General features: G+C 37.2%; 1 long non-coding RNA gene across 4 annotated transcripts in view; it reads right to left on the reverse strand.

Annotated features, from left to right (window-relative positions):
• Positions 1 to 27,612, reverse strand: part of LOC129204452 (uncharacterized) — a 501,141-nt gene that overhangs the window by 348,642 nt on the left and 124,887 nt on the right. For all 4 annotated transcript variants that reach the window (XR_008576399.1, XR_008576398.1, XR_008576396.1 and 1 more), the window contains exon 2: positions 24,337 to 24,398. This is a non-coding gene — a long non-coding RNA (uncharacterized LOC129204452). The remainder of the gene's footprint in view (positions 1 to 24,336; positions 24,399 to 27,612) is intronic.

Here is a 27,612-nt window from a genome sequence, read left to right on the forward strand (position 1 = left end):
TAGTTGCTTCTTAAGAGATCTCAGAAACGTAGCCTACTACCGGATCTTTAGCCAAAGCATCTACAGAGGTAACTTAGCTCCGCACACTTCATTTTAAGTCCATGAAGTAGTCATTCAACTGAAGTGGTCTCTGCAGAGGTGCTTCAGAAGTGCTCTGCAGCAGAGAAGTGATCCATAGCATGATCTGTCTTCTGAAGAACTGGATTCAGGGTTTTTCCCCCCCGAAAAGGCATCTGTCAATAAAGAGACAGGCTTGCCATTGACGTAAAGTGGCAGAGAGAGGTTGGTGTCAGTAAAACTGTGGTGATTTATCCCTACTGGGGACCCCAAATGTATTGAAATTTCATTCAATCGGTCTGTTAACAACATTCACGTTGAGCTGATGCGTCATTTCAGGGGGAAAAATAGTACAATGCAGGTAAAATGTCGAATATTCAGTCATGATGAGAGATTAATCACTTTACAGTGTGGATGGCAAAATGCCAGAAAAAATACAAAATCTGTATTAAAAATAAAGCTAGAAACTAGCCTTTTAAGTGTGGGTTTTGGTGGGTTTTTTTTAAAGATTCTAGAATTTCCAAAGCATTGGTAAATATGAACCAATTACTTATTATTTCATTAAAGTGGAGATGGGAAGGACCAATTCCTAACTCTCAGTGTTTGCCTCCTGGGGTCCTAGATAGCTTTTGCTGTCAAATTAAAAGGGAAAAAAAGATAAATAAACATGAGAAATTAAGATTGTCTAGGTATATGAAGGAGAAAGGAAAAGAAACAAGGAAATAATGTTCCACAATTATTACCAGAGCTAAGAGAAACAAAATTACTTGATCATAAATTCAGGATAATCTGGTTTTCTTTATGAGTTTCCATTTTATTAATGAAAGGAAGGTAACACCTTAGTGTACCCGGATGAATTAAAATGCCTATTTGTAGAAGCAATCCTCCATAGGGGTCTTTAATAGAATCTGTGAACAATTCTGGAGTCAGATAATTTAGCTGTAAAAAGGCAATATTAATAGCTCACCTCTCTCGGTACACGGACCAGTGTGGACAGAAGTAAAAAAGAAGGGCACGTTGGCACGAAAGACTGTGCGGCTTATTTGCATTATCCTAACTTCCACGCAGCCAAGCAGCTTCACATGCAAGCAGCTCTTTTTAAAAAGGGGAGAAAGTCGACAAGCACAGAATCTGTAAATTGTCTCTCTGCCTTGTTTATCAAATTCACCATACACACAGAGCGAGCTTGGAACAGAAGACTATTAAATACCTGAAGAGACGGGCTTTTATTTATTTAAAGCCACAGCAAGTCTGCTTTAGAGCAAACTTCTCTCAGCCAGTATCAGCATTGAGGGGCAGAGCCTCAGCTGATGAAAACAATCCTATTTACAACACCAAACTCAGCTGAGCTGTTTAGATCAGCTGAGGATCTGTCCCCAAGGCTCTTAGCATTAGCTCTATTCAGCTTAAATCTAACAGCCACTGGTCAGACTTTGGGGGATTTCTTTTTTGTTGTTTTGTTCTACGCCTGATATGTGGTCTGCTCCTGCGGTTCGCGAGAAGTTGGAACACAATACTCTCTCCAAGTCCGCAGTACAATACAGTGGGATACTATTTCACAGATTTATTTTTTTTTCATCTCATTATTCTAAAAAAAAAAAATCTTCTCTTAAATATAATTGTTCAAACACTTCAACTTAACTCCTCAGCAGGATTAAATACACCTGAAAAAAAAATCCCAAGTATTTTATCTGCACCAGCTCTTGAAATAAAGTTCCCATAAGTTTTCACAGTCTTTGTCCTGGAAAGTGGATGTAAATCACCAATTTAACTTATTTAAATGATTTACCATACTGAAAAAGGAAATTACTTTTAACCTTGCAAAATATTTATTTACTTTCTAATTTTAAAAAGAGGGGTTTCTCATTAATTTTTAAACCTATTGAAAGGGAATATATAAAATATATAAAATAGCTTCTCTTTTATTTTGAGCAAATCTGACAAAGATACTGCTCATGAAAATTCCAATCAGACCTTATTAACTGCAGTTAAATTCCATACATGGCAGACGGTCTCTGACTAGAAATATGAAAAGGAAAAAAGACGAGAGGGATCAGTTCAGCCTACCTATGGGTACCTGTTACTACCTATACCATGAAAGTAGGATCACTTCGGAAAATCAGGGGTTTTGTTATTTGGGGTTTAAAATGTTACCAGTGTTCTCTTTTCAGAGAAGGGGGTTGCAAGAGGCAGAAAATTTCTTTGTCAGGTCCTGGCAATCTTCACATTTCATCAGGATCAAAATGGTGATTGGTGTTGAACCATGAGAAGAACCACAAAACCACGTGTTTACTAAGGAACTGTAAGACAAGCTGCTTGGAAAGTTTCAACAGAAACTATAGAAAATTGACTTCAACTCAATCAACTTGGTTTTGACGATGAACTGGTTCTATGAGCAAGATTAGAAGAAAAGTATTATCAAAACCATAAATATTCTAGCCTGCCAATTTTTCTGTTGCGGAGACAGAGACAGAGCAAGAGCACAAGAGCGCACACTCAAATACTCGAGAGAGCAATATAACACGTGAGGAAAGGGAGCCTACAGGAGACCATCAGTACATCATCTGCAACTCCATGTAGCCCTCATAGCAATATAATGAATTACATTAACTGAAACATTTTTCTTTTCTCATGAAACACTTAGATTTTTCTCTTTAAAGATTCTCACAACCTACTAAAAGAAATACCCGAGCCCGATCTTTTGACTACATCTATTCACAAGGTAAAATATAGGATGCTGCCCAAACCAAATATCCAAACAATTGTTCCACTAGTGTAAGAACGGTATGGATGACCACAGAAATCTGATTTCAAATCAGGTATCACTACAAATAAGCCCTCAAAACTTGTGAGGGATCTTTAATGTATACTTCTGGAATTTCTTATTTCACAAATGTTATTCAACCTCGCCCTGTGGAGGGGGAGGGAAAAAGTCTACCATTCTCAATAACAGTTTAGTAGAAATGAAAACAAACCAAATTTGGCAGATTATGACAAATGTAATTTTCTTCTACAGGAAAGGTGAAGATGACAAGTAAGGCTTAACCCACACTGAAATGACTTTCAGGAAGATCTGGAACTACACACATTGCAATGCAACGAGTGAATAAACCCCACGAGTCCATCCCCCTTCTCAGTTCCAACATACAGGCTATAGGGAGCTACGATCAAGTAGCAATATGATGGATCCATTTTCATGAATAGACAGGTAAGCAATGAATCTATGCCTTTTTCTTTCTTTCTGCTTTATTTTAATATCTATTCAGTCTTGTTATTGGGCTATTATATTTTGCTGTTGCAATTTAAACCTTTTATCAGAAATAAATCTTTGAGTTCTATTATCTTGTAACAATTCTGTAGGGACATGTATTTCAAAAAGCTGAAAGATAAAAATGAGAATGAAAAGAGCCTTTTTGCAGGCCACTATTAAAGTTTTCATACTGCTACATTACAACTATAATATAGTATCTTTAATAATAATTCATTACTATTCCATAATAAGCAAGGAATACGTTATGCTATATTAATCAACAATTCTGTGTTGCTAACTTTTAAAAATCATTCATTTGAAATTGCATATTATTTCAGTGCCATCCTGTAGCTGATTTATAATGACTTAAAGTTTATTGATAGTTTCTCATTCGCATGAGACCTCACGAAATTTGCAAATCCTGTTGGTTCTTTCTAAAATCTACTTTTAGTCAATTTACGGTCACTAACCTACCGGTGAAAAACACTTGATGTGACCTAAATGGTCACTGGCTTTGAGTTTTTTTGAAGGTAGTATTCCAAGAGAGGAAGATAGGGAAGAAATAAATGAAATGAATGAAACTAGTTGTAAAATCTGGAGGAAACCTGCAGAATTGCAGAAACATGAGGAATCTGTTTCTCCCTGAGCCAGCATCAATGATTCATTAGCCACTTGCTAAAACTCAATAATCAGTTCATGAATTGCTGAGTTGAACCATTACGAAAACAATATACAGAATCAGTAAATAATGGCCTCTGATGAATCTGCTGTACTGTATTCCTCTTGGAAGGATAACAATAGAAAGATCCAGAATAAAAGTAGAAAAGGGAAGCAAATGAACCCAATAAATCATACGGAAGACTAACTTTGTACTGCATATATGAATTTACTATGTGCATCCAACTTCTTTATAAGCTCTACATACCTGGTTTTCTAAAAACGAGTTCATTTTCAAAACCTAAATTTCAGATTCTGTTTGTAACATGCTAATTCTCAGAATGAAAAGTAATAGTTGGGGGGTTGTTTTTTCTATTTTTTTTTTTTTAGCATGTTCTGAAGTCAGAAAATTCTTTTTACGTTGAGCAAAGGTAGAAGTATTTTTCACATGCAGCAATATGTTGGCACTGTCATGTCTCCGAAGAAACCCCTTGGGGCTCAAGATCTGTGCATGTAATATCCACGTAGAAAATTAAGCCTCAATTGACTCCATCAAAAAACCCCAAACCCCACACCTCTAAGTGTATCTAAGCATTGTTTTGAAACGACGATTAACGAGATCATTTTGAGAGTTCTAATATTAGTCCCACACATTTATGCCAAAGCTAAATTTTATATAGTCAGGGATTTCTTTAAAATGCTGGACTGGAAGATAATGAGTTTCACAAATTTCCCCAGCAGTCAGGAGAATGCAGGATCTTCACAGAATCTCAAGACCAATGCATCTTTCTTTCTCTGAATTGAAACCCTTGCTGCCTCTGGTTTTTAAGTTTAAACTTGGAGGTTTGCTTCTGTGAACAGGGTTCCAAAGGAAATAAAAAAAAAAAAACCCTTCTGTCCCATCCAGTGTGTATTTTGAAAAATTTAGCTTCTCTAAGGTCTTAACAAAAGGAAATTCTACTTGTGGGAAGAGATGATTAATCCGAGACGCTCCAATGTACTGTATGTTGTAATGATGAAAAGGATGCTCAACAGGTCTAAGCCTTTCGAAGGGAGGGTCTTGCTCATCTTTGCCTAGGTGTGGTTCATGAAGCATCTTTAGCTTTTGACATAGCAGAGGGCACCTCAGAATAATACAGCCTCTCTCCAGGGAACAAAATGAATTTCCAAGCCTTTTCTTTATCAGGTTAACATTTGACAAGCTTGCTTTAATGCTCTCATTCTCCCCAAGTATCTCAGATGAGGACAGAAAAAGTTTGTGGCAGAGAAAGACAGAAGGAAAAGAAATTCAAGAATTTTTTCAAAACAGCGTGCCAAAAAGCATACTTTTTCTCCTTGCTGCAGACATCGGGTAATGAGTACAACTGGATGTACTGTGGATTATTCTAGAAGCTTGGGCCAAAGAAAATGGGTTTTCCTCAGCTTTTATACACAAAGACATACACAAAATCTTCTGAAATCTTATCGCTTAGGTGTATGGGCTGAAAATTGAGTAATGCTTATATCCTAGTGCTCCACAGAGCCAACAGAAGTCTATTAGTCCACCTTCAGCAATGCATTCATTTTCCTACTATTGAATTATTATTTACGTGATACCACAAATGTGCACAACCCTTTAAAGGAAACTAAAGGTGTAGCCCCCGTCCAGAAGATCTGCCGTTCTAAGTTCATCCTAATATCGATACAAATAATGGAACACACTTTTGCTCTCTAAAATGGCAGTCAAAGCAAATTGGGCATTCTGAGCTGGGCTCTGGCAGCCTTTTGTATTGCTTTCATTAGAGTGTCAGCCTCTAAAAAAATAATGTGACAAAGGAAGGGTGGCTGGTGAGCTGGCAATCATACAACGTCTAAAGATCTGAGCTCTTCTGTAATGATCATATGTGATTTACAGAATCAAAGGGTCAAATTCTGCCCTCAATTACGCACCTATTGCTAGGTGGTACGCCACCACACGGCACGTGAATTAGAGAGATTATTATATTTCTAAAGAAACAGAAAAATGGTCTGCGGCCTTCAAAGTAACAAATTCAGTGTTGATCCTATATTAAATAATATATAAATGTACAAAAATACCAATGCATCTTCAGTGCATTTTTTTATAGTTGGAACAACTGCTGCAGTCTGTTTCTAGTCTTTCTGTGTTTCAAATATGTTCCTAGTCTAATATTCTGTGTAGGAATATGCTCCACAAGCCGAACTTTGGAAAAGAAAAAAAAATGGCATTGTTTCAGTCTGCTTGAACACCAAAGCGTTGACTAAGGTCGCCAGAAGTTCCCCACCTCTGCTGTATCTAACAGCCCTGCCCCTCTGATGTTATCATGGTACAAGAGTTTCCACAAATGCTCATTTCTGTTGTCTCTCTTAATGAACGCCTACACCTTCTAAAAAAGGACTAATGCAATTTATCCCTCAGGAAAATTCATGAGATGCCCAAGTTATTTTAATTCAGTATGAAGTCCCTTGTACCCTCAGGAATCAGAAACACCACAGATTTCAGTTGCTGGTTTCTGCTTTTTGTTATATGGTCACCATCCTATAACCCCAAACTTGCTGAACTTGTTGAGTTTCTCCACGGACTTTAGTGGGATTTCACTCAGGTACCCTGAAAGTCAGGGAAACCGAAATCTCAGCTAGAGGCATTTCTGTTACCCTTTTATGTAAACACATGACCAAGAAGAGAAAATTACAGTTGATAAAAACAGCTTCTCATCCACACTTTGTGAAACAGCTAGTACAGTCTCTTTTAGGAAAATGCACTCAATCACTTTCTCCAGAAACATATGTACATGCATACACATACGTATAAAACTTAAAAAGAGAAGGCTGTCATATCCAAAATTTGTATAGAAACAAATTTCCTTTAATGATTACTTTGACTGCAGGCTTTTGATTTTCCCCAACACCTACCTGCGTTTGCATCTGACCCCTGAAGGCCAGCCTCCCGCAACAACCAGCGGAGAACACTGGCGTTAGGGGAAAGCTCTGCATAAACAGAGCTAAACTCTAATTGACAGATACACAGATTTTCATCTTAATTGCACGCTTTTAGGACTTCAAAGTGTGTTTCACAATTATCAGCATATTCTAGCATTTCTTTTGAAATGCAATGAATATTTATTGTATGAATTCCTCTGCCTTCCAAAATAATATTTGTGTAATTATTTGTAAATAAATGTAATGACTTTTTTTACTCTAAGCTAGAAGTAAATTCTGACTTTCCATTCAGACAAAACACACGTATGTAAAGTTAGAGACAGTTGCAAAAGCAATCTAATCAACAAATGGAATAACAAACAGGAGGAAACAATGGACAAGGAAATTAAACAACAAGTAGGACTATTAAAGACCAGCTCCATTGATTTGGATGTGCCACGGAAACGTCATTGCCCCAACCGCTCTGTGTCTCTTTCATCTAACTGGAATAAACTACGCTGTGATTTATGTTGTAAGCACTGTGTTTCCATGTCATTTTAAAAGAACAGAATTTTCTGGATCTTCTCTTTCTTAGTTAATACACACGCATGCACTCACACAAAACATATGTTAATAACTTCAGACCACAAATTTAATTTATCTCAGCTTTCCACCTGACATCATTTCTTGTCATGTGGCGCATACCCATCCGTAAACAAAATGGGGATTCATTACCATAGCAACAGAGAGTGTGACTTTGATCAGCTTCAATGATTATTTGTAGGCACACACGTTTACAGATATCAAAATCCTAAGTGAAGGCTGATTACCTTTTTTTTCTTAAAAAAAAAAAGCAGTTAAGTTGGTTTATACGTATGAGAAAGAACGTATGCTAAAGACACTAAAAAATACCTCTGAATGGAAAGCGAAGCTACTGGCCATTAGCCCGGTGTCACTTCCAGTTACTTGTGAATATATATTCTTAATGTGAATAATTTGATGTATGCGTCCTGTGACCAACAAAGTATTTTCTTTTTGTTCCCTGGCAGATGTGATACTTCAGGCTGCCCATGCAGGTGTTTTGGGGGCTGGCTCATGTGGGATGAGAAGAGGTGGTAGCCTGTAGCTTGACAGAAAAAGAGAAAAAAAATCTGAACAATGTGTTGAAAAAGACTACAGTCAGAGCTGCGCAGGACCAGCTGTTTTTTTTCTAATTAGAATAACAAAAATAGCACATGCTAAAATGTTTTTTTCTCAAAAGCAATGAACGCTTTAGGAACTATAAGGAAAAGAGCTCTAAAACCTATTTAAATGAAGGAGCATTTCAGGAGCCATATGGAGAAGAAAAAGAAAAGGCGAAAGTAGAGAAGTGTTTTATTTTTAGCTAAATCTGAAGCATTTCAATTCTTCATCCAATGTTACACAGAAATTATCTTACTTTTAAACTTCCAAAAATGTCAGTGCTGATGCTGCCTATTGTATCATAGCTTAAACAAGATATTTTAAAATACTTAGTGCATTTCAGTGATGCATTCTTCCAGGCATTGTAAATTCCATTATATGCCCTGAACATGCATTGAGATATATTACTTAGGATATATCTGCGTTCCAGTAATGTATGATAGCTGCACATAATGAAGTATGTGACAAACACTCAAAACACACACTGTATCATCAGTCTTTCTTCTCCCTCTTTTTTTTTTTTTTCTTCCTTTTCCTGAAGCACTGATGATTCAAAACTTGGACTACAGGAATAACATTTGTAACAGCTACGGCATTCTGGACATCTGCACTGTTAGAATACTTTAGAATAAAGTCACATGGCCATAGGGAAATTTCACAGAATTAAAATCACAGTGACTTGCCAAGGTGTATAACTAGTTTGTTTTCAGCTGTTCTTCTCATGAATAATTACCAAGCAGGCATATCCTAAAGCTAGCACAAGCTGTCATTTCACCAGAAATATTCAATATTTAAAACAGAATTTAGAATTTAGAATTTCATAAATGAAAATAATTACAGCACAGGCAAAATAGCACAGTTCAAGTGCTGTCATGTACTCCTTGCCTTTCTACGAGGCTTCCCAGAATCAACGTGTTAGAGTCACATTAAATTATTTTTACAACAAAGAAAACGATGCAAACGTAAGGGGAATTGCAAGTATTTTTTTTCCTCCCAGAACTAATACTTTGCTAGCATTTTACTGACTATTCCTTTATCAAGCACAGAAAGAGAAAGCACAGTACGATCCCAAGACTTCCATCTGTTTCAGTCCATTTTGATCAAAGACGCTGCGTGTATTCCCTTTCGCTGCCGTACGTGTGAGCAAGAGCCAACAGTAGCGCAAAGCTGGACAGGAGGGATGAGAGGCAGGAATAAGACGAAGGTGCAGGAGGTGGGATGCGCTTTACCTCGAAGCTTTACCTTAGACCCTTTACTACCCGTGCAGGGCCCTAACACGAAGCCCAGACCTATGCTGTGTCCATGGGAGAGCACAGAAGTCTTTGGGAAATGACTACTCAGCCGTCAGCGTCCCACCTCTCTTGCACACCCGTGGCCAACAAATAGCCGGCTGCGAGGGACCGGGGCCTCGCTGCCCCAACAGCCCCGTCTGCTTCAAGATCAGTTGCGACTTCTGCGTTATACTAGCAAATATCAGGTCATGTCCCCGGGGTTTCTGGTTTTGTATCCCAGAGGGCACAAAAAAAAAAAAAAGGGAGACTGTGAGCCAAGAGAAAAGCATGGTTTCCTTTCACACAAGGCTTAATATTAGCACATTATTATAATATTATGAAAATCTTTATTGGAGCTTGAATAATGCCCTGAAATAGATATTGTGCTGGTTAATAAATTACATTTTCAAATGAGAGAGATTTTATCACCAAAACATCTCATGATTAATTTCTAATGTGAAGCTTATGGCCCTAACTTAAAACATTTGATTTTGCATTTGTGTTCAAAGGTTGAGCACTTAGTAAAGTTTTTATAAAAAATTCACTGAATTTTTTTTCCCCATATTGAAAAAAAAAATCACTAACCTGTTAATCCACTATAACTTCATAACCTCAATTACGGCTCTTGAGATGAAGGTGATTAAAAATAAGTATTTCCCCCCACTTTCAAGGAGCAGGTCATACCTTCCAAAGAAATTCTGTTTAAAATTTTTCAATGATACATTAATGGCAATAATTAGAATTGGTTGGAAATGTTCCACAAGACACGATTCCCGTTTTCCAACCAGTTCTAGTTATAACTACTTGGAGTTTTAACATCTTGAGTAATACCACTGTAGTAAGTAGGGTTATTTCTATAGGAAGTAAGAGAGGATAATATAAAACTAGATGTGTTATGACAAAAAGCCAGGGTATTAAAATTAGCAACTCCCAGCTCCCAAACCTAAATATGGACCATGAGGCCAAACTTCTGGTCTAATGAAATTTTTTAAAAATTAATAATTTATATTAATCAGCATTTTACTGAACTTGGCCCGCTGCTAAGATCTGTGGCACACCATTTTCCAGTATGTTTGATTAATTTACTGTTGTTGCTTGTAAGCAGCCCATGATCCATCTAAGCACATACTCCAATGACAAAATGAATCAATAAAGTAAGGGTGTCAGAGCGCAACAGGCAAAGCTGCAACTCAGTTCCTCAATTTTTCTGGCTATGTTCAAGTCTCAAGCACTAGGATTTAATTCTTTAGCTGATTATTCCCAAGATCAACTCAGTATTGCAAACATGCATGCTTATATATCCAGCATTCATTTTTTTAATATTCTCAAGAAATGAATCAAAATTGTTTTTAACTAGTAGCCAATCAATAATCCAATACTACATTATTCACAAAAAGTTAAAAAAATGAACAAAAAAGAAACAAAGGGAATTGAAAAGCAAACAAAAATACGTACAATTTAGACTATTTAATCCTACCATTTACCAGAATGTGTGTTTAATTCTAGCCACAAAATTATTCCAGACTAATGATATAGTAACCCTTCTCAAGTGACTGAATAGGTTTCGTTGTATTATTTGTCAAGCACATTTTGGGTTAGTCTAAAAACACAGCAGCTGTAAAGTGTTTGGGGTAGGCACGGTCCACAGCAGCCACCTACCATCGTGACTCTTCAGATTGTTAGCCTTGGAGGTGAGTTAAAATTAAAAATAATTTTATTCATGCATTTGGTAGCATTATGACTCCTACATTGAAATCACTGGTAACTAAATAAATTAATTGTTGCTGTGAAAAACACCATACCTTACTGTGATCCTAAAATCTGGAGAAAAATGAGAAACATTCTCCCAAATCCCTCTTGTTAATCCCAACTTTCTAATGGTTCTCCTTTTTTCCTGCAATACTTCTCTGAATTGTGATTGTGGCTGATCCTTGCTACCCTGCCTTTCTCCCATGGGGAGCTGGAGCTCCACCTTCTACCCTTTCATTTGCAATCCATGTTAATAACTTTGTCTTCTCCAACAAATAAGAATTTTGCCATTGTCTTTAGGGGAACAAGAAGAGATTTTCAGTGAGCTAAGCTGTATAGGGTTTTGTCTCATTTTAATCAGGATGTTGGTTGCACAATTCAATACTGATTGTGTAATCAGAAAGCAAGAAGAAACAGAACACAAATGAATTACTATGGAAAAATTGTCCTCATAATGGGGTCATGAAGCATAGAGATATACATTTATAATACTCTGTCAAATTACATTATGCAAGGAAATAAATTATGTTAAGAGAAGTATGTTTTAATTACAAGCACAATACTTCGTCAAATTGGGGAAAAATTGCTAACCCCTTTTTTATTATTATTATTATTATTACATAAATTTAGCATCAATATGCACAGAAGTGCCTGCACAGGGTAGACATCCCCTGCTGTTAAGGAGCTTGTGTGTGTGTATGCACACACGTAAAATTTAGGACTGTAAGATTTTCCAATTATTTTTTTTCCTGTAGTTTTTTCCTGACCGTCAAGATGTAAAATAAAGAAACCTAAAACGTAAGATAACAGTAGTTTGTTATCACGTACATGACAGCAGTTATACTGGGGTCTCACTGTGTGTGTTGCAGATACAGTAGATTATTTAAATCAGAGAAAACAGAATAAAAAAAGAAAGCGTAAGGTTTGGTTGGGGGGGGTTATTTTTTTTTAATCTAAACAAACATTTAAAGAACAGCATCCTGGTGAGAAAGAGGATGTTGTGAGGAGACACAATTTGCCTTATAATTGCAAATTAATTGTGAATATGTGCAAAGGCAAACACGAACTTTTTGTAATCCATTATAAAGAACGGCATACTATAACAGGTATTAGACATGCCTGCCTGGTAGATAAATTTAGAGATGTTATCAATCTTATAAACCCTTTAGTTTTCCATCAATAAGTTTTGGCTACAAGTCAAATAATAGTCACTCTAAGTGTTGAGTGTAAAAGAGACATTTCACTCTACTACCTCAGCCTGTCGACGCAGTATTAGCCACAAAGTGGTAACTCAAAAAAGCAGTCTCGGCTACAAGAGCACTAGACCCAGACTAAAGGTGTGTCCCTCCTCCCAGCCCCAGTTTTCTGGGATAACAGCAAGTAGCTTTGAAAATACACAGGAAGATGACGCTTTCAAAAATATTCAGCTTTTGCTTCAACAGTCCTGTAAATACCCTGAGTACGAGAGAACATTTGTAAGGAGGAGGGAAACACATGGGAAAGGGGAAGTTTGGTTGTGTGATTCTCTAATTAAAATTTGATTTTACTTATTAAATCTCTTGCTTAAAAAAAATAATTTTAAAAATCATTGCCAGCTCTCAGATGCGTACCCTATTCACCCAAAGGTTTTCTGGATACACTAAAACATATTTCTTACCACAAGGTGGCATCTTCTTATTTTTATATAAAACATCTGAATATTTACATAATTTGAATAATTTTTTACACCTGAACGTTTCTAATTTTTTTTTTATGACAGGCATTTAACATCTGTGCAGATACCTAGCAATGATGTTAGACTTCACCTCACAAATGCTCATGGAAGTATCTGCTGCTGCTTTTCATATACCTTTTTACAGACGTTACATCCCTTCACTAAACAACGCGCTGACAAGACTTATAGGACACACAAATACTCCTTTCAAATTCTGGGGCAAACCAAATTAGGAATTTACAGCACATGTTAAAAATGCTGAGCTTTCTCCCAAAGCACCTATTGAAAGAGTACATTACCAGAGTAATCTGACCAGTTTCTCAGCATGCAGATATTATTTTAAAATATAATGCAGAAATCCACTGAAGCCGGAGAACTTTACACTCTAAACACATAACTCAAACCAATTCTACAAACACAGAAAAATGCATTAAAAGCATCAGCAGGTTTGTGGGGTTTTTTTCTTAAATCTGCCCAGATCACTATTAATATAACCCATACGAGACATAAAAAGGGAAACGTTTCAAGTCTCGAATAACTTTCACTTTGCACAGTCATTCGTCTCCTTCCAAAGGTGAAGATTTTCATCTAATCAGAAGAGCATCATGCCTACCGACTAGCTTCAACTTAAGTGGAAATTACTACAGAAGCGAGAAATCAGAGGACTGAGTTCCCATGACAGAACTTGATCCCCCCACACTATTACGTTACTTTAAAAGCAAAAAAGAAAAAGGAGATTTTTAATTTTTTTTTTTTAATACTGCAACTTCATTAGACATGATCCTTCATTTACTGATTCAACTGCAAAGCTGCTGCTGACTTCAAAAGGCTCCTGCCCCATAATTAAGAGAAGTGTAACAAGCATGGTACACCACAAACTGAGGGAAATTTTAAGCCAAAACTTTTTCAGGAAGAAATTCAAATTTAGTACTTCTGAAATGTTTCAGAAATTCTTCTCTGCTTCCTCAAACTGGTCCTCACTATGAAATTTTATCTCACATGCTAATGTATTTCTAAGCTAAGGGGGTTTTCTTCATCTTTTCAAAGAAAATTGGTTTGGTTTCTTAATTTGAAACAATTTGCTTCAGACTTTACCTCAAGGTAATTTTGATTTTAAAAGTGCTTGATTCTGAAATTAAGGGGTTTGAGTCACAGGGAAGAATTTTTTCCTTTATAGTCAATAGTTTCAGATCTAGGTGCAGTAATTCTGACTATTGTACCACTGCAGAAGAGCATCAGAATATTCTTAAACCTGATTCTTCCACCCCTCTCTAAACAAGATATTGGATGCATATTTTTTATTCCCCTGTAATTTCTTTTCAACAAGCAGCAAAATGTCATCTTGTTTATCATATATAGTCTAAAAACATGGCTACAGTTTTATTAAAAGAGTTTGTGCTCTCAGTTTCCTCTGTCTCCCAACTGAGAGACCAGTACAGGGAGGTGGACGTACAGATCCTGACCTGCTCAGCTCTAGATGAGTAACTTCACTTGAGAGCTGCATCACGTATCAGTTTAAAAAGCATTGAGACGAGAACGTAATTGTCTGCAAATACAAATGGAGCAGTAGGTCTAGCCATTATGTTTACTCCTAATTATTTGCAGCTGCAAAAACACACAATGTTTTTCACATACAAAATTCCATTTTTGGCCCCAGACAAAAATCACTTCCTATCTCTTATCTACTCTTCTGGTAGAGCTTTCAGAAACCATGTATTACAACAGAAAATTCTTACTGATCTAATGTCTGGCAGACAATCTACAAATAAAATTATTTCCAAAGTTATGCAGTGAAGCCACGTCACTTTAAAGAGACAGATATGATTACTGCTTCTAATGTTCCCTGAGAACTGCAAGTAAATACAAAACCCACTCCTGAATGCACAAGTAACAGGATGCTTATACTAATACACTACAAATGACACAGTGCTACTGCAAGTACAAAACAGCATGTCAAACTGGTAGAAAACTTTTGAGTGAATTTTAAAGAGCATTCCTTCAATGAATAATCCTGTAAAAATTACTTAGATTTGATTTAACAGCAAGAATAAAAACAATGGCAGAAAAGGTAGATGTGATCAGTGTTCAAAGCATCCAGTTCAAACATACAACAGCTCCAGTAAAATATAAACACACACTGCCACGTCCTTGATGTATCTTGGTGCTTACCCATATCTACATGTACTAAAGAGAATATTTAATCTTCAAGTAAATTGACCAATGTAGACTCACATTCTGTGCAATATCACTAAGCAATTCTCTAGATGTTTAGAACCAAAAAAAATTTAAAAAAATCAAGAAGATAGAGCTGTTTAACTTGTACAGGAAGAGGTGTGAACAGGCCCACCTTCACCAGCTCCAGAGGAGATGCTCTAAGTTAGCAGCTGAAGCTCTGGCCTAACACAGGAAACATTGGCATGAAGTCAAGTTTCACTTTACCAAACGTGATCTTACTAGTAACTTTCTTCATCATAAAACATCTTGTGCTGCATGCACATATAAACTAAACATACTCCAAGGTATTTGAAGCACGGATGTGACATCCTCGAAGACAGTACCTAGGTTGTGGTATGCTTTAATTGCTTCTGTACTATTAACTAATGCTTAGTAATAACAATACTAACAACAAAATAACTTAAGGGCAAAATCCTCTGTGCTGAAGTGAAAAGAAGGATTACTGCTGACTTTATTGTGGGGGTGAAATCTTGCCCTCAATCATCATACCAGCTGGCCTACCAGAGAAACAATGCGATAATTCAAATAAGTACTAAACTCCTCTCCTCACACTAGATAAATTCATCTGGGGCAATAAATTCTGCTTAGAGACTGGCAAACACCCCACAGAACACACACATACTGTAAACACAACAGAAAATATTTTTTGGTCCTCGCATACAACTTACCTTCGCTGTTCTACATCTGAGGTTCTTCCCAAAGTAGCAGAACCACCACTCAAATGATATCTGGTCCAGCAGCAGAACCGCTGTAGCTGTTATCATCACATCTCCTCCATGTTCCCTTAAGCCCTCTTTCTTTATATTAGAATACAACAATCACAAGTAAAAACCCAAATGCTGTTAACAGTTAGCATGGCCCAAATGCAAGATACTGTTGTTATTCCACGTTACAAAGCAGTACGGAAGGAATTCAAAATCTCAGTATAGTTAGAGTTAGTAGATAACTTTTCTGTGGCAGCTATTTCACGTTACATCTCCACAAATTGCAAGAGAGCTATCAATAATTTCCAGCTCAACCAATACATTTTGCCCAGGAAGCAGAGTTCTTCCACAAGTAAATGAAAAGCAAATCATCTATTTTGGTATCTTATGGGCTACTCTGTTATTCTAATTAATAAATGGAGCAGGCAGCCTACTTCTCCTTATACTTTACTTCACATTTATTTTATCAATGCAAAATAATTTAGCAGAGAGTCATTAATCGAACTTCTTCTGCAAGAGAAGCATTATTAGATATGTTAAATCTCAACAATGTGGCTTCAAAACAGCTGTAGCCATGGATTTTTTTAAGCTTTAATTGAACATCTGTGCACTTTAATTAATTTGAACAAAATGCAAAGGAAAAAAATAAAAGCAACAGTAGGTACCATGAATTTAACAAACTAATTTTAGTTTTCCAAACTCCCTCAAATAATGACTCTTCTACATACACATCAGATTACAAACAGCAGCATTAAGTGGCCTGAAGTTCACTACACATTTCCAAATACAATGCAATTTGATTTCATAAAATAGAAATGATATATGAAAACAAATATTTGCACATATATTCTACAGCATTCCGTTCCTCTCCTCTGTCAAGGCCAGCTTTACCCGAGGTTATTTATCACATGGCTACACCGCACAGGGAAGGCTGATGCACCTAGATAATGCAGCAGTCAGATCAGCTGCCTAAAGTATCCAAGAGAAGCGATGAAGAAAGGATTGCCTTTAGTCCTGTGCCCAAGAGAAGATGAAGCACCCAGTTCCAGGCTGCAGGAAGGCCTCCAGCCTGGACCAGAAGTCATTCAGAGCCCAATTCCTAGCCACACTATCTCAGTCAGCCTCTTGAACACTGAACATTAATTACTCTTTCAAAGTTTAAGTGAAGACAGTGATGTTTCTTTCCGCCAAAAGCTGGAGTGCCAAGAACTCTCTGCAGACGTTCTCCTCAGTGGGAAGGCATTTGCTCTCACCTTGAGCACCCTTGAACCAGCTTTTACAACAGAGATGAGAAACACCCTGCACATCCTGCCAGGAGGAACGCTTTGAGCACGGGGCCAGTACACAGAAAGCACGCAACACAGCTCCCCCATGGGCGCTTACAAAGAGACTGTAGTCTCTTGATGTAGATGCCCTACACTAGAAGAGGACTCCAGGCACAGGACACCAAGCAGGCAGGTATACATTGCAGTTATGCAATATATGGCCATGAATCAAGCATATTTTTTTTTCTTTCAGACATTACTGTCGTCAACACTTTCTGTTCATCACTTCACGACAGCCTTTGTTCAAGATGTAATTTCTACAAAACAATGCCTTTAGCAGCTCTGAGCCGTGGCTTTCAAGTCCCCACCTCTCTCATTTGTAGAGCTAGTAACTGCTGCTCTCTTACCCATCACCATGTGAAAAAAAGGTTTAATTGATCAAAATTTTTATTCACTGACATTGCTACATTCAAGGTGACTATTACCTTAGAGCTGACAATCCACCAAAATACACAGACAACTACCACAATGGAGCTCGTACGCTGTACTACACAAATACTACACCCTGTATCCATACAGTCAGAAGTAGCATAGGTATAAGCTACAAGTGATACAGCGTGAGGCATATCTGTCCTGATATAACTACCATCCACAACTGGGATCATACCACTTAAATCTATCCTGAGAAAAAATTAGGATCTTTTTTTGACCAAATCATATGAACTGGGTGAAGATGACGCTTCTGAGTCTTTTCCAATCTCCTCTAACAGCTGCTTGTCCAAGGGATGACACTGACTAAACAGCTTAAAAAAAAAAATCAACCTGTGAAGAATCTTAGATATGGGACATAGGGTAAAGGTATAAGTAACATGCAGAAAGCAAGTAATTTATTCCATAGTCCCCTTATTTACTTTTTTTTTTCTCCTCCACAAGGTATATCTCTGTTCATACTTCATTAAAACATTATTGTTTCTCTGCAAAACATTCAGGCTACTACTTCAAATTAAAGAAAAAAGGCTGCCAAGAAAAAACAACTTTAAAGATGGATTCAAGGATGGAATACTGTATTTCAAAAGCTCTCTTGTTGAATCAGATAATCATAACTACTAGAGACTATTTTGAAATACTTTTTACAGTCTTCGGACTATTAACGTCAAATCACTCTGAGGCTATTTTGGTTTTTTGTTGTTTTACCATTCACGGGGATACAACGACACATTGGCACATTTCCAGCGCAAGATGCATTTGAATAATACATGGCATGCCCTTTAGCTAGCATCATAATGCCAGATTTAAAACAAGGTAAGAACTTTCTCCATATACACTCCCAGTGTTCAGCTGCTCATAATCTATAGCGTTAACAATTTATCATCGAAGCCAGAGACTTGCTGCCAACTTATCAAAGTGGCCACTGGATGCATATGATCTAGTCTGAGCATCTGGCTCTTCACTGTTCCTGACATTAGCACAGACAACAGAATCAGTGGACTATTGAATGCAATTACAGTAAGCGAGACAGACAATAAAGATTGATAGCGCCTTCTCTTTTTATCACATACAAAACTAGTGGGGGTTAGAGCTTTGCCTTGAGCTGCCTTCATTTAACAATGATTGAAAATATGCAATTGTGGTGGTAAAACACTGCAGCCTGTACCACTTCATTTACTGGACACATTATCAAATTAAATGAAAAGTGAACTGCCAAAAGCAACAGTTATTATATATTAATGATGAATATTTACTTAGCATTGTTCACAAATCATACAGAGAACAGAATCCTTCTTGTTATCTTCTTTGCAGGCTACAGATGAGTAGTTTAACATTTCTATGTTTACGTTAAATCTTCTGTCTACAAATCTCTAAATACAGACGTGTGCGATTGGTTTTGTGACTATCCATGTGGTTACAAATGTGTAATTAATAAAATGCTCCAGTAGTAAATGAATCCTAATTGCTGCAGGGATTCTTTACCTCAAATCACAGTTGGTATTCTTGAAAGTACTTAACTAACCAGAGAAACTCAAGAAAATTAGTATTTTCTCTCCAGCAGGCTTTACATCGTGGGTCACACGGTGTGCAACAACTTCTAACAAAAGGAAAATGCAGCAGCAGCCAACACAGTGGATTTATCACGATACATCTGTTGTCCAGAATTTCAAACTGGCTACTGGTCTTTGGTTACTGCATACTGGGGGAGCTAAAAATACCTGGCACGTTGGAACGACACAGATAAAGCAGAGTTACAGAAATAACAGTTATGACAGTAATTGATTGTTTTGCTTAAAACTTTACTCCTTGTTTTAAAGAAGCCACGCTAATAACATTTTTTTCCTCAAATTACAGCCAAATCATCCTTCAATGCATGGTGATAATTTAACTACTGAATGACAGAGCTGATAACTTTTTGGTAGTTGTGGCCTAGTTTGTATTGATTATTTTAATAGATAAAACAAGGAATTTCTGTATCTGAGTGTCACGTAAGAATTGATACCATAGAGAAATTCAATTAAGAAAAATGGTCTTTTCTACAAGCTCAAAATTAAACAAAACAATAACTACACTGTCAGCACCATTAAAAAATATATTTTGTCAATTTATTGTGCAATAAAGTAGTAGTTGGACACCATGTGGTCCTGGTACTGCCTGTTTTGGGGTTACATGTACAACAACTGCAAACATGTGGTCCTTGTCACGCAGTGATATCCATTGCAGGCATAGTTTTGCCTATGTGAAGAGTTCTGCTTGCTTCAGAAAAGCTCTTGATGCAGGCACTGGTCTCTGTGCAAGCGGCGTGCTGAGGTATCTGAGACTACATGACTGAGAAGTTTAAATAAAAATAGGCATTTGCTTTTTTTCCTCCATACAGCTTTGGGTAATAAAATAAAGCCATTCACAGAACTCGCGCTAATCCACGTGAACTGTATCCTCCAAACCTTTCTTGTTTTTTTTAAGCAAACCGCTTATATTCCAGGAATTTGATTTCTACAAATTGTAGATGTAAAGGCGCTGTGGACTACACAATACAAAACAAAAAAATTGAAGGGAAAAAAGTTTGGCTTTCTGGCCGTACGCTAGCATATAAACCATAAAAGTGACAAACACACAAATATGCCACAATGGAAAACTATGTGCTGATCCCACACAATAAATTGAAAAGGCAACATGCTGTATGGTACTGCTTAACAATAGTGCAAAAATAACCGTAGGAAACTCTGGCTAAGATGGCCCACAGACAGTTTTGGAAGGGATGATGCATCAATAAACAAACAAATGAATTATCTTAAGCCTACTGAAAACAGGAAACCAACAACACTTCTATTTTCAAATGACATTTATCATCACTCTCCCCCTTTTTTGAGGGGAAAACATAGCTAAATTTAACCAAATATTTTTCAAGAAACACATCCATTTTATTATGTTCACATTTACTTGCTGGATATATCAAGAGAAACATTAAGTAATTTTTTTTTCCATCTAAGCCACTTTTTCCACTTGAATTTCCATATAAAGAAACAATAATCTGTTCCACAAAGCAACAGAACTATTGAAGCTTGATTTTCTACGATCACTTTTTGTCCTCCCACGCCACCTTGTTACCTTTGCCATGTAAAGGACAGCAACGAATGCTGGGGTTTGTCCCGAGCTATGCACACATTGACTGGGCAGCATCTGCTGCCAACAGAGGGAAAAGGCACCAAATGAATCCTGTCCAGCTTTTCCTCAGTGAGCGACTTATCAGGTATCTGTCCCGTATCCAGACATCGGTAATTATGCAACTTATAATTACTTTGAAACTTCAATCTCCTTTGCAAACAGGTTTACAAATGCTAAAGTCACCACAGGGAAAAAATGTACAGACCAACAGGGTGAACCTCACATCCTTAGAAAACTAGACTACAGGTGAAGCACCATCAGGAAAGGAACAAACAATGTCTTCAGAGGAGACTAGAACATTCTCCTTGATTTTTATTTCAGAAATAAGGGAAAAGTTACAGCGAACCGACAGTCACAGGAAAAGAAAATCAACAATGAAACAAAACAAAGAGTTACAAATCCTATCCTTGATATGACTCAAGTCTGAGATGAAGCAACAGCTCTACTCATCAGTTAGGGAAAGGCACAGTACCAACCCCACACCATGAATGTGTAGCATGTAGAATCATTTTTAGAGATAGGTAATTGCATAAGTTACAGGAATCAGCAAATGTAGATACAGATAAAGTGAATATTGATTCTGACTTTGACAAACTCTAGTTTGCATTTCCATACTTCTCCAGTGTATTTCAGTGAAGATACTGTCCAGCTGCATCATATGTCAACAGGAGAGGAATAATCAAGTCAGGCACATACCAGAGGGACTGGAGTGGAAAGATTCTGTTTAACATCTTCTCTGAAGAGCAGAGGAACCAAGCTTATTTTTTCTCTCTCATTTTGCCATTGCTATTGTGTCAAACAAAACCAAAAAAAACCCAACCACCAAACCCAAAAATGAAGTCTCACTCAGTTTCCTCAAATACTGCCAAGAGAAGCACCAATTCCCAAGCCACACTTCTGCACCCGTGTTCCCACGAACTTAGTGTAAGTTCTTTTCTCCAGAAAAGAGAGGTACATTATAACCAAAATCTAAGAGTATGGAATGACACACTGTCACCGCATGCTTCCCCACATCAGAGCTTAGTAACATCAGCAAGTATACGTGAATTTTAGTACCTCTGTCAATAAGCAATTTTGCTCACTAATTTTAAAATGTTGCCACGTGACAGATAGAATAGGCCACACAGCCAAAATACTAACTGAAAAATGGAACAAGAAAATATTCCAGTATATATTCCAGACCACTCTAGATCTTAAACCTACTGATCCAAGCACAATAAGGGGGAATCCAATGCTCTTGAATCCCCTTCTGAACTCTGCCACAGACCTTTTCTGCAGCATTGGACAAGAAACCCAACACCTTGTCAGCATCTGCAAGCCTGCCTTACAATGCTGTAGTTTATTCATCCTTTAAAATATATCACAGGTAATAATCCTTTATCCACAAATATCTCAAGTTTGGGGAAAAGCGCTTGTTTCAGCCAGTTTGTCAGAGGCATGAAATAGGCAATATCATGCAAGATGAGAAATCTGAAAATAATATTTAGTGGGGAATGAAAAAACTGCTGTTATATAACATAAAAAGTCCAATGTAGTCATGCTTTAATATTTTCCAAAAGCTAAATCATGTTATTCTGAGAATACCTTTAGCATCATGCCCTCTTGATCAAAGACTGATTTAGTTTCTTGCTATGTCACAAGAAGCAAAACGGCCTCAGTATGGAATATGCAAAATATTAACTTGTTAAATTCTGAAACAGGTTTCTCTCATCACCCACTTCATTTACAAACAGTTTCTTTAAAACCAGTTAACTGAGACTTACACACTTTTATAAACTGAAGTCTCAAACCTGCTATCGCTTTTAGTGCCATTACATGTAATATATTAGTTCTTTTTATTTCAGAGGGCCAATCAGCATGCATAAAGCTAAACACACGTCCAATTATTTTGCAGAGTTACAGCCCATGTTAAACAAGTCCTAGAGAGAAGGACACACATCAAGTTTGGATTGTCCTGCCAGTACATCTGAGACCAAAAAGGACAATAGCTCCTAGTGATAAGGACTTCATGGCTATGTAAAGGGTGACTCAACTGCAACAAAATCCAGGGGAGGACATCTGTTCACTTAGCCCCATGCCTCATCAAAGGACTTTTTTATCTGCTTGTTTCTGCCATGACTGTCAGGTGCCCATTGATCTAAGTTATGGTCACACGTGTAATTTTGCAAGCATGATGAAGCACTTTCAAAAGTTAAGTGAATTACAGCTGCATTGGGCTGCTTCATCAGAGGCAAAAATGTAATGTTCTATTTCATGGTGGTACTGAATCACATCATGTCCTTAGTGAGGGTCCAGAGCAGGGAGATGCAAAACTCTCTTAAGATACTTTGAGAGGAGCATGGTTTTGGAGACACCCTCCACAACCCATTGGGAAAGATTGAAAATGCCCAGAGATCAGAATTTTCCTCTGGAGATCCCTACCTCTCTTTACTGACTGCAGCGGAAGCCCAGCACAACTAATGTCCTGTCTTAGGCACCTTGAACAAGGACCTAAAGCCAAGAGGACGGGTCAAGATCCTGTAAGTGAACCTCACAAATAGGAACAGGTTTTTGGCAGCCTTCCCACACGAGCTGGAGTAAAGTACTTAGGCTATGTTTCAATTCTGTGTGTGTGAAAAAAAGGATAACATTACTGCCCCAACTCACAAGGGCGCAATAAACACATTAATGATTATTATGCCCTCTGAAAATATGGTAATGAAGGTTGTAAGTATAAGCACCATCATTAAAAATGTTTCTATGCATTTATTTTCACTTACCAGCTCACTCTGTTTTGTGGAGCTTCCTTACACAGAGCTCTTGCGGCACAACTTGGAATGACCCTCCACCCATGCCCAGCAGAAGCTTTAGAGCATTTGTGAGAAAGGGTTGATGCACCTTCATAGTAACACAGATGTGATTCTGCTTGGCGGGAGCAATCCCCACTTGGTTGACATCCACCGAGGATGATGACAGATGCTTCTGGTTTTATTTCTTTAATTATGTTTCACATGCACTGTAATTTCTTAGAGTCTTTTCAACTGCTAAATTCCATTACCACCTCCACTCCCTGACAGCTCCACTTGGCACAACAAATATAACTTCAAAAGAGGACACAAGGGACACCAACCCCAGTGTGCAAAAGCCTTCTGTAATGACCCTGTAGTGTAACCTGCTCAGCTTCAGCAGGCAAATACACCAAGCAGGAAGACAGAGTCTGCTCTCCAGCCCCAGAAAACAATTCCGTAAAAGCCTTACAACCGTGCCAGTTTCCATCACACTTCTGTACCATTTCACATAAGGAAGGATGCTGTACCACAGTGACTTCACTTCATCTCATTAGGCTTTTAAAAGCAAAAAGACTACAATTAAAATCCTTTAAAAAGGATATTTTTAGTTAACTCTGAGATAAAGCAAGAAGCTAAGAACAGGTTCCCTGTCCCGAGAACAAGAGCCCCTTCTCTGACTTCAACTTAAAGCTGAAAAATCACAGTATTTTACACAGGGCACATGAAGAGCTTCAAGTTGTAGAGCACATCAATGAGAAAGTGAGAAAGACAAGGAAAATGGCAAATATTGGACTCGTCCTTACTCAGGACTACAAGATCCGGCACATAAAACCTTGGTGAAAAATAACTGGTTTACAGCTAAAAGCACAAATGGAGGAAACCTTGACAGAGGAAAATTATAATGTGAACATTACCTTTGAAATTCACAGCCTAGTCATCTGTTCGAAAGATCTCTTCAAAGCAGCTGGTTCAGACTCTAGAAATTAAAATAATAATAAAAATATAATTAAGACAAATACATTTTTTATTATTGTTATTACTATAAGATGTTCCAGAGTTGTTATACAAGTTAATACAAAGATAATCTTCCCCTCCATGTAGCCCCATGCCTGCTCAAGAAAACACAACAGCTCTGCAGTAAGGACACGTGGGCATTTGGAGAACCCTAACTGCTTTAGCAAATACATTAGCAGAGGTGCATGGTTAGTTTACCAAGAGATAATTGCTTCCCCCCCCGCCACTTCCCCAAATATGATAAAAAATGAATTATTTAAAAATTAAAGGCATTTAGAGTAATAGCAGTCCAAATGCATAGTATTTATTTCTTCTTTCATCATCCATAGTTTACGGCATTGTTTGGGGTTTGGTGTGCTTTTTTTTTTTCCCCTCCTGCAGTTTACTTAGGATTAGACTTGCACTGATCTCATCAATAAGAAATGAATTTTGGTAACTTTCAAAACCACTATATTATTTTTCCTTTTATTTGTAGTGAGTTTTCTTCTCTCAGCGGTATTACTGCAATAAGTCAGTCATTATTTCTTTATGTTTTCCCTCCTTTCTTTAGTATTTCATTTCCCTTTACAGCACATCTCGTGATCACAAAGAAAACAGAGACACTTATTTCTTTTAACAGTTGAAATTGCTGCAAGTGATTTAACTGTCATTTAATCTGATTCCTCTCTTCTGTCTGTGGAGAAATATGTTTAATGTACTGGAAATTATGTTAATAAGAAAAAGCATTATCTCATTTAATGAAATAAATATACAAATATTTCAAAATAAAATAAAGAGGCAATCTTCACTGAGGAAAAAATGTCTCTTATGGTTTGCATAAAATAAACAAATGAGAAAAATTAATGAATACATTGAAATATACTGACAAAAATTATGCCTAAACTCAAAAGGGAAAAAAATAAAAGAAGGTGACTGAATTGCATCTCACCTAATCAAATGCTTTTTGAGAAAACACAGAAGCAAGCTTAAAGGATCAGAGTACAAATTATTTTTTTAAAATGATTTTATTACCCTAGGCTAAACTTCCCCTCCTTTAAAAAGCCATCAGTTTTCCTGCCTTTTTTTTTTTCTATTATTTTCTTCAATTGATGTTGAAATAATATTTATTGTTTAATGACTGCAATTGCTTCATCCTTTAATTATCTTTGATCCTTTGGCACAAAACATATTTAATTTATGGAAAAGAACTTTGAACCCCTCTGATTTAGTTAATCGTAACAGTCAATAACTATTTCTGAGCTTTTACATTATGAAGTATGTAACTAGGATGCACTAAGGTTAAACAAATATTGTTAGTGGTGAGAGAAAAACTTGTAGCAATTATGTAATAAAAGCATGACCACTGCAACAGAAACACATAATTAGCGATTTAATTACAGACATCAAAACAAACTAAAGATGTCAATAAAAAAATCTTCTGTGACAAACTGATTTCATTTCCCTGTTCTGCAATTCTAGATCTTAATGTATTTCTTTGTGTTTTCTTGTTTTCCAGAAATAGACAGTGCAAAACAAAAAGAAGATATTCAGTGTCATCTGTTCGGGTGCAACTGTGGTAGAAATTTTTTTAAATCCTGAGTTTACTTTCTCATTGGCAAGAATTAGTGCCTTCGATCCATCCAACAGTGGATTTTATTTTATTTTTTTTTTAACTCCTCTTTAAAAAGAGCCAGCAGCGATGAGTATATGCCGGGTTGCAAACTCATTTGGGGAGTTTCAGTCATTTGTGTCGCATACCTTACCTTCTCGAGGCATTTTTTAAGAGCACTAGTTTCTGTCTTTGATTTCCCCCCCCGCCTTACAGAGCGCTATGGATCATAACAACTCCAGCTCAGTCACTTCTGCTACCGAGAATAACTATGAAGAGCAAGATGTGAAAAGATCTCAAGTTACTTTCTTACTTGAAATACAGAGTTTTACTTGCCTACAGTTCTCCTTTCAGTTTATAGACTTGCGAATCTGAATTTGAGCAGGACAGAAGCTATGCAGTGAATGTTTTGGGTTAGTATTAAAACAGGTCGCCTTTTCATTTTAAAAAGCATCTAAAAACCCTTACAGTGAAATTCCAAATCCACTGAAGTCAGTAACAAAACTCCCACCAGCTTCAACAGGGATTTCAACTTGTGTTTCCAGAGGCTCTCTTATTCCTAGTCTACTTCTTTTAGAGTTTTAAGACGTTTTTTCCCTCCTGAAATATGCATGGGGAAAAACAGAAATCTCGATATGCTGCTCCTTACAGAAATGTTCCATCTTGAGGTCCTACACCTGATTCATCTTGATTGGATGCTTAAGCTGCTTGTACTCATTACATTATATTCAAAGCAAATCATACAGAAAGTGGTTGCTCTGAAGCATAGATTATAATTTGTGTGAAGTAATCCATTTAAGCAAATTTAGAATCACTGATTATTTTAATATATACACACATATATAAATAAACAGACTCTGTATGAATACCAGGATTTGTTTTTAATGACGTACTTTCTTTTTCTGCTAAATTTCAATTCTACAGAAAATACTCCCTACAGCTTTTGTGATCAGGGTTTACAGAGATATTTGGGAGAGGATAACCCTATATATTCACAGCTTTATTTTTCTAACTCAAGATTTACAGGGCATTTAAAAACAAAAACCTAAACCCCATTGTATTTCTTTTATAACTAGAGTGAAGAATGTTCAGCAGTACAAATGAATTAGGAAATTACTCTCCTGCCGTGAAAAAGCATTACGCTGTTAACATGCAGATATACATGCAAAAAAACCCCACTAATTCAATAAGATGAGAAAGTTGGAGGTTTAGTATAAAACCCCCTCCACTTCAGTAATGTGAACGTCAATAGACAGCTATAACTTGCCTTATGAAGATGCAATGCACCTTGAGAACCAAAAACAAGATGCCAAGAAGATCTTTGATTCACGGATGCATCTCACCATAACCATTCACTGACACGAAGGTTGGACCTCTGTCAGAGAAGAATCCATGAGCCTGTTCTGGAGGTGCTCCCCAAGTTACACCTTCGAAAGACAACAGAATCCCCCTCCCCCAGAAACCCCTATTCGAAAGGGTTTGCCCCAAGTCAGAAAGAGCAGATGGGCAAATGGCACTTGGGGATTGGGGGCTGCCCAGCCAGGCAGCATTTCAGATCACCTCCAGGTCCTGCCCGCACTGTGCCCAA

Source organism: Grus americana, chromosome 3 (assembly GCF_028858705.1).
Source record: "Grus americana isolate bGruAme1 chromosome 3, bGruAme1.mat, whole genome shotgun sequence".
In the NCBI taxonomy this organism is placed as follows: domain Eukaryota; kingdom Metazoa; phylum Chordata; class Aves; order Gruiformes; family Gruidae; genus Grus; species Grus americana.